Source organism: Schistocerca serialis, chromosome 6 (assembly GCF_023864345.2).
Source record: "Schistocerca serialis cubense isolate TAMUIC-IGC-003099 chromosome 6, iqSchSeri2.2, whole genome shotgun sequence".
In the NCBI taxonomy this organism is placed as follows: domain Eukaryota; kingdom Metazoa; phylum Arthropoda; class Insecta; order Orthoptera; family Acrididae; genus Schistocerca; species Schistocerca serialis.
This window is the reverse complement of record NC_064643.1, coordinates 641,931,578-641,943,705: the sequence shown is the minus strand read 5'-3', so window position 1 is coordinate 641,943,705 and position 12,128 is coordinate 641,931,578.

Here is a 12,128-nt window from a genome sequence, read left to right as displayed (position 1 = left end):
TCATGTAACAGTCCCATGATGCTGACAGCAAAAATAGGCTCATGTTTTTGTAGTACGAGGGTGCCAGTGACCGACGCGTAATGTAATTGTTTGCTCCTCTTTAAGGAACTTCGTCATTTTGAATTTATGAAGAAATGGAAACTTTTTGTCTGGTCCGATAACAAAACAATAAGGGGAAAAATTATGACATTGTTCTGGATTTATATGAAATATAAGGCCAAGTGTTATGGTGTAAATTTTTGTTCTTTGGCCATTTATTTAGTCGTTTGATGCATATTTAGCCCAGACTGAGAAATGTAAAAAGTGCTGAAAAATGTCAGTTAGGCAGTGACCTCGCTAACCGTATGAAGAATTAGACATCGAGCTATCCCTTTGTAGTTACCATGCTCTACCGTCAGTGCCTCTTTGACTTCAGAAAAAACGTCCGATTCCTACACGACCACAGTAAAATTAAATATTTCAGATGCGCCGAACTGAGTAAGCTCCAGTCGGACTCCTCAAGACAAGAAGACTGTTTAATGAAATTGAATCATAGAGCATTTGCAAGGTTCTCAAGAACGGCATTATCACAAATGTAATAAAGGACTTGGCTTTGTCATTGCAACCAACGAAAGTAATTTGTCACCTCAGCGGAAGAAGAGAAGAACGGCGCACTCATAGCTCTCAAGGCAGGAGCATTATTTAATGAAACTGAAGCACATGGCATCTGGAGCATCTGCAGGGTTCTCAAAAACTGTACTACCATTAATATAATCATGGACTTATTTTTACCATTACAACGTGTGAAAATAGTTTGTCACCTGAGAAGAAGGAAGATGCTGCTGTGTTTTAGAGAAAACAATACAGCGTTTTTATCAGAATTAATCAGTTAAAATTGCTTTTTATCCTTTAAAAATATACGTAGAGCTTATAGATCATTTATCACATAATATTGTACTTCTGTGCTGTTATTACAAAAATTAACCAACAAAGCTTCTTGCTGATAAAAGCATTGTGGTTGCTATTTCTACATTTACCCGTGCAAATTGTTACTTTTCATTCATAAGAAGAAGGAAATTTAAAATCTTTCTGCAGTAGTTATACAAATTGGTTGACTTTTTTTTTATCAAAATATTTTAGATAAAACTAACAGAAATTAATAACTCAGAACTCAGTTTTCGTACTTAGTTCATGATGTCCAGTCTTCAGTTCAGCGCTGTCCTTTAGGCAAGAAAATACAGACCTATCGAATTTCGGACTAGCTTTGGATTTGGACGTTTCTAGAAAGTAGAACTCAACACATTGTTTTTAATAGGGCTAAATAGTCTGATGTGAAAGTAGTCTGATGTGAAAGTAGTCTGATGAGTGCCTCAAGCCAGTCTTACAGGACTGTTGATGTTCACGACATATACACACCGTCTGATGGACAACTTAGAAATCTCTGTGTGATTAGTCGCAGATAGAAAACAGTAAGAAAATGGAGGAAGATCTGCAGAGGTTCGGCCTATGGTGCTGGTATTAGCAGTACACCGTCAACAATAATAAATCTTATATAAACTGCATAAGTAGGTAGAAAACACGTTATTCTTAAATTACGCAATTGATAATAAATCACTGGATACAACAACATTCGTAAAGTATCTGACAGTAATCATATGGTAATTCACCAACGAAAGATGCAGCGGACAAAACATTCGTCTCAACACTCTTGAGTACAGCTCTTCAGTTTGGGAGGTTTTAATGGAACAAATAGAGAAGACCCAAACAAGAGGGGTGCATTTCTTCATCTGTTGGTTTACTAGGCGTGACAGCGTCACGGAGATGTTGGAAGACGCGGGATAAAAGGAGAGTTGTTGTGCATCACAGACAGGTTTAACCCTTGAAGTGTCGCAGGTGAACACACTGACGGAAAAAATGTCCCAACACCAAAAAATAATTAATGTAGAGTAATGAAATGGGTAGAGTAATGAGATGGGTAGATCACATAACTAATGAGGAGGTATTGAATAGAATTGGAGAGAAGAGGAGTTTGTGGCACAACTTGACAAGAAGAAGGGACCGGTTGGTAGGACATGTTCTGAGGCATCAAGGGATCACAAATTTAGCATTGGAGAGCAGTGTGGAGGGTAAAAATCATAGAGGGAGACCAAGAGATGAATACACTAAGCAGATTCAGAAGGACGTAGGTTGCAGTAAGTACTGTGAGATGAAGAAGCTTGCACAGGATAGAGCAACACGGAGAGCTCATCAAACCAGTCTCAGGACTGAAGGCCACAACAACAACAACAACAACAATGAAATTTCGGGAAAACATTTCTATAGGTAATGTATTTACGTAACATTGCAGGATCACAGGCTAATGTAAGTGCGAGATACGCTATTGCAAATGTGAAATGCCTGTACATTAATATCCAGTGTAGCCACTAGAACGGTGAATGCAAGCATACAAACGTGCGTACACTGTGTTGTGCAGATGCCGGATGTCAGTTTGTGGGATGGAGTTGCATGCGTGCTGCACGTGGTCGGACGTACACAGGGACGGTTAATGCTGTTTGTGAATGACGCTGGAGTTCTTGTCCGATAATGTGCCATGGTGACAGATCTGGTGATCGAGGAGGCCAATGCAGCATGTCGACACTCAGTAAAGCGTATTGGGTTGCAACAGCGGTATATGGACGAGCGTTATCCTGTTGGAAAACACCCCCTGAATGCTCTTCATAAATGGCAGCAGAATAAGTCGATTCACTGGACTGACGTACAATGTTACAGTCACAGTGCGTGGAATAACCACGAGAATGCTACTGCTGTCATAGGAAATCGCAGCCTAGCCCATAACTCCAGGTGTAGGTCCAGTGTGTCCAGCATGCAGACAGGTTGGATGCATTCCCTCAACTGGCCTCCTTCTAATCAACACGAGGTCGTCACTGACACCGAGGCAGGATCAGCTTTCATCAGAAAACGCAACAGCCCTCCACCCTCACCTCCAATGAACTGTCGCTTGACACCATAGACGTCGCAATTGGCGGTAGTTTGGGGTCAGTGAAATGCACGCTAAAAGCTCGCAGCTGATATTGAAGTAACCAATTTGTAACAGTTCCTTGCGTGACTGTGGTGCCAAGTGAAGCTCATATTGTTGCTGTAGATGCAGTACGATGCGCCAGAGCCATACGAAGAGACTCTGGTCTCTCTCGGTTGTGCCACGTGGACGCCTGGAGCCCAGTCTTCTTGCGACCGTACATTCTCGTGACCACCGCTGCCAGCAAACATGTACCGTGGCTACATTCCAGCCACGTCTCTTTGCAGTACTGTAGAAGGAACACCCAGCTTCTCGGAGTCCTGTTACACGATCTTGTTCACACTCAGTGTGGTGTTGGTTGTAAATGGTTCCTTTGTCGCCTTTAAGACTTTCTTAACTAACATCATCTCACCACATCCAATCTTAAACATAACTAACGCTCACGAACCTTACATCGTGTATTTAAAGCAAACCTGATTTGCAGCCGCATAGTGACACTCCTAAAGCCACTCTTACGCGACTGGGCGAAATTTGAATATACGTTTATGCCACCCAACTTCTTGTCGGTGTTGCGATTTTCTTTCTGTCTGCCAGCTGAGGAGCCACTTGAAGTGGTAGCAGCGGCTCCAGGTCACGAAAACCGACAGCGGCCGGGAGAACGGTATGCAGACCCCAGGTCCGTTCATACGGGATCCAATTACGCCATTGGCAGAAGATGACACAGCGGTCGGTCGGTGTCGATGGTCTGCCAGGGCCTGTGGACGGAGTTTACATTTTTGCAGCAAACAGTCGATTTTATTCATATCCATTGGTAAAAAACGAAAACAGAAATTAAATTCTAAACTCTTTTTTTCACGCAAAATCGCTGAATTTGCTGCCTCCAACACCGTTACAAACTGAGTGATCAAGACAACCCCATACTGCTAGATACACCCAAACACATTCGCTTGTCACACAATCTTCTACGCCCTCGTCGATGATAGGCTGTTGTTTTAAGGCCAAATTACACAACCGTTCATTACCCTATTATGGTTATTTGGACGTTATTGAAATATTCTATAATTTTCCATGGTTTTATGATACATCCCTGCAGGTGGACAGTGCGTCTACGATTACAAGGCTAGCTGGATTTATTTGACAATAAACTGCAGGAAAAAAAAATTACACCTGGAAATACCACGAGAATGCTACTGCTGTCATAGGAAATCGCAGCCTAGCCCATAACTCCAGGTGTAGGTCCAGTGTGTCCAGCATGCAGACAGGTTGGATGCATTCCCTCAACTGGCCTCCTTCTAATCAACACGAGGTCGTCACTGACACCGAGGCAGGATCAGCTTTCATCAGAAAACGCAACAGCCCTCCACCCTCACCTCCAATGAACTGTCGCTTGACACCATAGACGTCGCAATGTCGATTTTGATCCGCTGACAGCATATTCCACCTTTGGGATGGGGATATACTGATGATGGTTTCAACGCCGTCCTCCAACAGACAGCATAGCGGCGCAAGTACCAGAGCGCCATATTTGTCTATCCTTTAATAGAGAATGCTCAGAGCCAGAGGTATCAGTGTGGCACAAAAGAGTGAAGCAATCAGGCAGCAATGCTACAGAGACGCACTCGTGCTTCCTTCAGCCAATTGAGCTTGTCTGAACGGGATCAAATTGCGGCCTTCCGAGTAGCGGAATGGTACTTTCGAAGAACTGCCACACAAGCTGGACGCACTAGTCAGTTGTGCAACGATGAAGATATGAGTGGTCACGTGGACATTCTCACATCCTTAGACGAGATCCTGGATGTCCACTAAGCACAAATGCCCACCAGGATAGTCGTATTTTAAGGGCAACAGTGGCAGATCGTACAGCTATCACGGCACAGATAAGAGGGGTATTGGGCCCAGACGTGTCAACACGAACTGTTGCGAACCGGTTACTATCAGTGGGACTTCGGGCACGCAGCGCTGTAGCCCGTCTTCCACACACACGTCACAGTATCGATGGGCGCGGATGGGCGCGGCTCGACTGGTGCCGCCAGAGGATCACTTGGAAGATGGAGTGACACGCCGCGATCTTCCGCGATGAAAGGAGGTTTTGCCTGTACACGTGTGCCACTGATGATCATTTTGCTGAACTGCTTATACACAGTTGATAATTACTCTCTCTCTTACTGGTGAACAAGAATAATTGCAGTATTGCTCTACCTTTGGAGTGATATTTCACTCTTAAGGCACTTAGACACTTAAGACACTTTTCCAGTAGCCTTCTCCATTCCCGTTGAAACATCAACATCCCCTGTCGCTCAACCTCCTCTCATTCCTCAAATGGCTCCAACACCTCATCTCACGCTGCTTCCACAATGTCACTATTTTCGTTGTTAGGTATCTGTATCACTGATTCTCCTCTTGAATTATGCAAACATTGAAGACATTTGGGCAGGTAAGTTCAGCTTTGTCTTTGTTGTTTGTTACTCTCATAACTATGGAAATGTGATTCTCACCCAACATAAATATCTGTATGGCTTTTTTCATACTTCCATTGTTTTCAACTCTGTCCCTTAAGTTGTACTCACGAAGCTATCTCCGAATAACTTTGATTCATCCGGAAAATTCCATCATGTTCCCATTAGAGCCTTTCTGAAACTAGTTTCCTGTTCAGTACTGGTCTTGTTCCACTTGAGATTTTCTTTTCGTTTGGTCTTTTTGTAGTCTGTTTAAACAAGTATCATTATTAAACTACGAATGATTTCGTCTACGCCAATATGATTTGCACTATCTAGTGCACCGAAACCGTTGCTGGCAGGCAGTACTCACTGTTTTCAGATAAATTCTCGAAATTCACTTTTATGCTATCTTTCTTCATCAGTTCGATTCAAATCTATGTTTACTTCACATCTTCCGGGTCTGTGATCACTCGCAATTCAGAAGTGGTTTGGGACCGTAGGTCCTATAAAATTTCTCAGTTGTTTGAAAAATGCAGTCAGTTTTATTTTTATTTTCATTTGGTCCATGCAAAGACAGTTTTATGCTTTATTTCTTCTGTGAGAATATGGTAAAAACAAATTATTCCACATTATGAACTGTAATTTCTAGTATTATGACCGAATCTCTATTTAGTTTTTGCTTTACTTTCGCATGAAAATCTCCTATTATCATCCTTTTATGAAAAATGCCGTCGTTTATCAATTTCTGTAACTCTTAGTAGTGGTTATTTACCTCGCTATCAGAATGTGTGGACGTTAGTGCATAGAACTGACTGAATATCGTGCTCGTAGGTAGCACACGGTGCCTAGTACACGTCTACCGCGGCGCTCGGAGGTCACAGCAACCGAAGATGGGCATATAAGGGCCCGAAACCGGTCATGTGATAATACACTACTGGCCATTAAAATTGCCACACCACGAAGATGATGTGCTAGAGACGCGAAATTTAATCGACAAGAAGAAGATGCAGTGGTATGCAAATTATAAGCTTTTCACAGCATTCACACAAGGTAGGCGCCGGTGGCGACACCTACAACGTGCTGACATGAGCAAAGTTTCCAACCGATTTCTCGTACACAAACAGCAGTTGACCGGCGTTGCCTGGTTGTTGTGATGCCTCGTGTAAGGAGGAGAAATGCGTACCATCACGTTTCCGACTTTGATAAAGGTCGGATTGTAGCCTATCACGATTGCGGTTTATCATATCGCGACATTGCTGCTCGCGTTGGTCGAGATACAATGACTGTTAGCAGAATATGGCATAGGTGGGTTCAGGAGGGTAATACGGAACGCCGTGCTGGATCCCAACGGCCTCGAATCACTAGCAGTCGAGATGACAGGCGTCTTATCCGCATGGCTGTAACGAATCGTGGAGCCACGTCTCGATCCCCCAGTCAACAGATGGGGACGTTTGCAAGACAACAACCATCTGCACGAACAGATCGACGACGTTTACAGGAGCATGGACTATCAGCTCGGAGACCGTGGCTGTGGTTATCCTTGACGCTGCATCACAGACAGGAGCGCCTGCGATGGTTTACTCAACGACGAATCTGGGTGCACGAATGGCAGAACGTAATATTTTCGGATGAATCCAGGTTCAGTTTACGGCATCATGATGGTCGCATCCGTGTTTGGGCACACGCACATTGGAAGCGTGTATTCATCATCGCCATACTGGCGTATCACCCGGCCTGATGGTATGGGGTGCCATTGGTTACACGTCTCGGTGATCTCTTGTTCGCATCGACGGCACTTTTGACAGTGGACGTTACATTTCAAATGTGTTAAGACCCGTGGCTCTACCCTTCATTCGATCCCTTCGAAACCCTACATTTCAGCAGAATAATGCACGACCGCATGTTGCAGGTCCTGTACGGGCCTTTCTGGATACAGAAAATGTTCGACTGCTGCCCTGGCCAGCACATTCTCCAGATCTCTCACCAATTGAAAACGTCTGGTTAACGGTGGCCGAGCAACTGGCTCATCACAATACGCCAGTCACTACTCTTGATGAACTGTGGTATCGTGTTGAAGCTGCACGGGCAGTTGTACCTGTACACGCTATCCAAGCTCTGTTTGACTCAATGCCCAGGCGTATCAAGCAAGAGGTGTTTGTTCCGGGTACTGATCTCTCAGGATCTATGCACCCAAATTGCGTGAAAATGTAATCACATGTCACTTCTAGTATAATGTATTTGGCCAATGAATACCCGTTTATCATCTACATTTCTTCTTGGTGTAGCAATTTTAATGGCCAGTAGTGTAAAAGAACTTTACAACTGTAGCGGTATTTTCAACCTCCAGTACGATGCACAGTTGTGGAAGTTCCTCCAAGAGGACCGTATGCCTTAATTTTGAGGTTGCCTTAGGGTGAAGAATTGATAGTATCCAAAAGCGACGATGCAGGAAGTCATCAACTTGCGACCTTTCGCTCTCGCTGCCACCACGCTTATTTTCTTCACCTTCGTAGTCTTTGCTGGAGACTATGAGACCGATTTCTACCGCAGCCTCAATCCCATATCGACCATGATCTCCGACATCTTTACCTTCGTTATAATTTTTCAGGCTTTGTTTAACCCCACGTTTATTACTGGAAGTATTAGCAATAAAAAATCGAAAATCTGTTGTTTAGCAACAGGCTACTTTGAGCGGTATTAACGTGCAGGTCAAACTAAAGACTAAAACAACCGGTGTAATCCATATCTGGCGATAATCGCCATCCTAGTGTCAAGACGCACCGCTGCAGGGGCTATGGCTCCCCGCGTCGCGCAATCACTCAACGTAAGGCAAAGTGCAGGCGACGCTTCTTGCTGCAGTAGTTACAAATGAAACACGGTCGGCAGCCCCAGGTTTTCTAAGCGTGACTGGTAGCTTCTTGCGAAGGCATCATAGCGGTCTTCCCTGTCCATAGCGGGCACCTACTGGGCCTAATTTGCAGCGAGTGCGAGGTGGAAGTTTGAAAGTAGAGATGTTCGTTGAAAGTAAATAAAGTTTGCAGTTCACTCTGCAGAAGCAGTGCAGTCGCAAGGCAGTGCAGGCAATGAATAGTGTAACCCGAGACGCTTGAGACTGGCTGAAGGCAATGTTTAAGGAAATTCGTAAGGTCGTCGGTGTTACAGTCACGAGTGCACGGGAACTGCAATCATTGACATTCGTCAATTACTAATGGAGTAGATGAGATGAAGGCGGGTGCAATAATTATACGGACGGCATGATGTGAAATGTAGTGGGAGACCATCTCTCTTGAGACACAAATTAGTTAATTCTGCTGAAAGAATGGTACAACAGACGTAACAGTCTATCATGAAAACTCTGGATGTGAATTGTCTACAAGTTTTCCGATTACTCCTGCACTAATTTGTGTCAGGCAGATTGAATTTGTGCTAGAAGGACCTGAACTACAGTAACAGAAGACCACACGAAGAGGCGGAAGAGAAATGTGCCACGGGCCCGGTGGCCGAGCGGTTCTAGGAGCTTCAGTGCGGAAACGCGTTGCTGCTACGGTCTCAGGTTCGAATCCTGCATCGGAAATGGATGTGTGTGATGTCAAAATGTTCAAATGTGTGTGAAATCTTATAGGACTTAACTGCTAAGGTCATCAGTCCCTAAGCTTACACACTACTTAACCTAAATTAACCTAAGGACAAAGACACACACCTATGCCCAAGGGAGGACTCGAACCTCCGCCGGGACCAGCGGCACAATCCAGGACTGCAGCGCCTGAGACCGCTCGGCTAATCCAGCGCGGCTGTGAGTTGTCCATAGGTTTGTTAGGTTTAAGTAATTCTAAGTTCTAGGGAACTGATGTCCTCAGATGTTAAGTCCCATAGTGCTCAGAGGCATTTGAACAATTTTTAAGAAATGTATCACTACTTTCCACATTGCATTCGTTAAGTTATCCCAAGTCTTTAAATAATTTATGAGATTGAAGTGCAGTTTTTGATCGAATTCTTTGTATTTGCTGCTACCTTCTTTAATCCGAAGACATTATCAGTGCAGTTTCTTCTCTTTCTAAGGTTATCGATGGCTTTTAAATACGTACTCTACGACGTAGACTTCTAGCTTTTGAATGAGTTCTCTATATTTCTGAGCTGTCTGATGTAGTTTCATGACATTGGATTTTCCGTTTATAATACCAATCGGTCCTCAGTTATAATATTTTAAATTATTCTATGGTCAGAGTTTTGTAGTACTCCTACATTGAATAATTTTTCAAAGTTGCTTCATCTCAAACAAGGCGTTTAAAAAATAGTGTTAGATATTCCTGCAGGAGATAATGTTGGTCAAAACTAGAAGAAAAGTTCAAATAATCATACGTCCGGGAATCAACACTCGTTAAGATATGGGTCAGTCTACCCTCTCTTTCCTATCTGTCTGTTACATAGAAGTAGACACTACGTGCAGTGCTGCATGTGAGTTACCACGCGTCCTGCCTGACATATCCTTCAATCCTTCTTGCTGTGAATATGCTTTTCAAATACACCTAGCTCCATTCAGATTGCATCACATTGGTCAAACTGTTCAGTAACGTCTGCACATTGTTGATGGGTTGGAAATACACCAATACCTTTAAGTGTCCCTATAGACAGAAATCCAACGCATTCATGTCCGCTAAGTGGGAGACCATGACACCGGACATCCTAGATCACTCCATCGCCCACGAAACATTCAGTTAAGGGACTGTCGCACAATCAGTAGAAAATGGTGTGTTGCCTGTCGTACATAAGCCAAAGTCCTTGTGAGATCCGCGTTTCTCCCGACGTACGCAGTGTTCAGACACCTTACTCCGTGTGACGCTGTCGAGGACCGCCGATATTTACAAAGGCGAGCACCCTATCATTTTCAAAGAAAACCGCATATGAGATGGTGGCATTCTGTCGAAATACTGGCAATTATCGACGACGTCATCCAGCTGCGTTCCCATAAGTTAACTGAACACAGTCGTAATCTTCTTGCATGGATGACGTTCTCCAATACCGTTAGTCATTAACTACGCAGGAATAGGAGATACACAGCACGTGTTAATCTGTTTGGTAAACGTGTCTGGTCCTGTAAGTCCGTCACCGACACATCCGTCCCAGACACTGACGCTGAAGTTAACCTAATGGGCCACCTCTATGATTGCTGCAGTATTTACATGTGACCACAGTTACTAACTGTGGTAATTTACTATGCCATGTCTTATGAATCTTGCCTCATACACTCCTGGAAATTGAAATAAGAACACCGTGAATTCATTGTCCCAGGAAGGGGAAACTTTATTGACACATTCCTGGGGTCAGATACATCACATAATCACACTGACAGAACCACAGGCACATAGACACAGGCAACAGAGCATGCACAATGTCGGCACTAGTACAGTGTATATCCACCTTTCGCAGCAATGCAGGCTGCTATTCTCCCATGGAGACGATCGTAGAGATGCTGGATGTAGTCCTGTGGAACGGCTTGCCATGCCATTTCCACCTGGCGCCTCAGTTGGACCAGCGTTCGTGCTGGACATGCAGACCGCGTGAGACGACGCTTCATCCAGTCCCAAACATGCTCAATGGGGGACAGATCCGGAGATCTTGCTGGCCAGGGTAGTTGACTTACACCTTCTAGAGCACGTTGGGTGGCACGGGATACATGCGGACGTGCATTGTCCTGTTGGAACAGCAAGTTCCCTTGCCGGTCTAGGAATGGTAGACCGATGGGTTCGATGACGGTTTGGATGTACCGTGCACTATTCAGTGTCCCCTCGACGATCACCAGTGGTGTACGGCCAGTGTAGGAGATCGCTCCCCACACCATGATGCCGGGTGTTGGCCCTGTGTGCCTCGGTCGTATGCAGTCCTGATTGTGGCGCTCACCTGCACGGCGTCAAACACGCATACGACCATCATTGGCACCAAGGCAGAAGCGACTCTCATCGCTGAAGACGACACGTCTCCATTCGTCCCTCCATTCACGCCTGTCGCGACACCACTGGAGGCGGGCTGCACGATGTTGGGGCGTGAGCGGAAGACGGCCTAACGGTGTGCGGGACCGTAGCCCAGCTTCATGGAGACGGTGCGAATGGTCCTCGCCGATACCCCAGGAGCAACAGTGTCCCTAATTTGCTGGGAAGTGGCGGTGCGGTCCCCTACGGCACTGCGTAGGATCCTACGGTCTTGGCGTGCATCCGTGCGTCGCTGCGGTCCGGTCCCAGGTCGACGGCCACGTGCACCTTCCGCCGACCACTGGCGACAACATCGATGTACTGTGGAGACCTCACGCCCCACGTGTTGAGCAATTCGGCGGTACGTCCACCCGGCCTCCCGCATGCCCACTATACGCCCTGGCTCAAAGTCCGTCAACTGCACATACGGTTCACGTCCTCGCTGTCGCGGCATGCTACCAGTGTTAAAAAGACTGCGATGGAGCTCCGTATGCCACGGCAAACTGGCTGACACTGACGGCGGCGGTGCACAAATGCTGCGCAGCTAGCGCCATTCGACGGCCAACACCGCGGTTCCTGGTGTGTCCGCTGTGCCGTGCGTGTGATCATTGCTTGTACAGCCCTCTCGCAGTGTCCGGAGCAAGTATGGTGGGTCTGACACACCGGTGTCAATGTGTTCTTTTTTCCATTTCCAGGAGTGTATATAAACAAAACGCAGGCAATGAACTG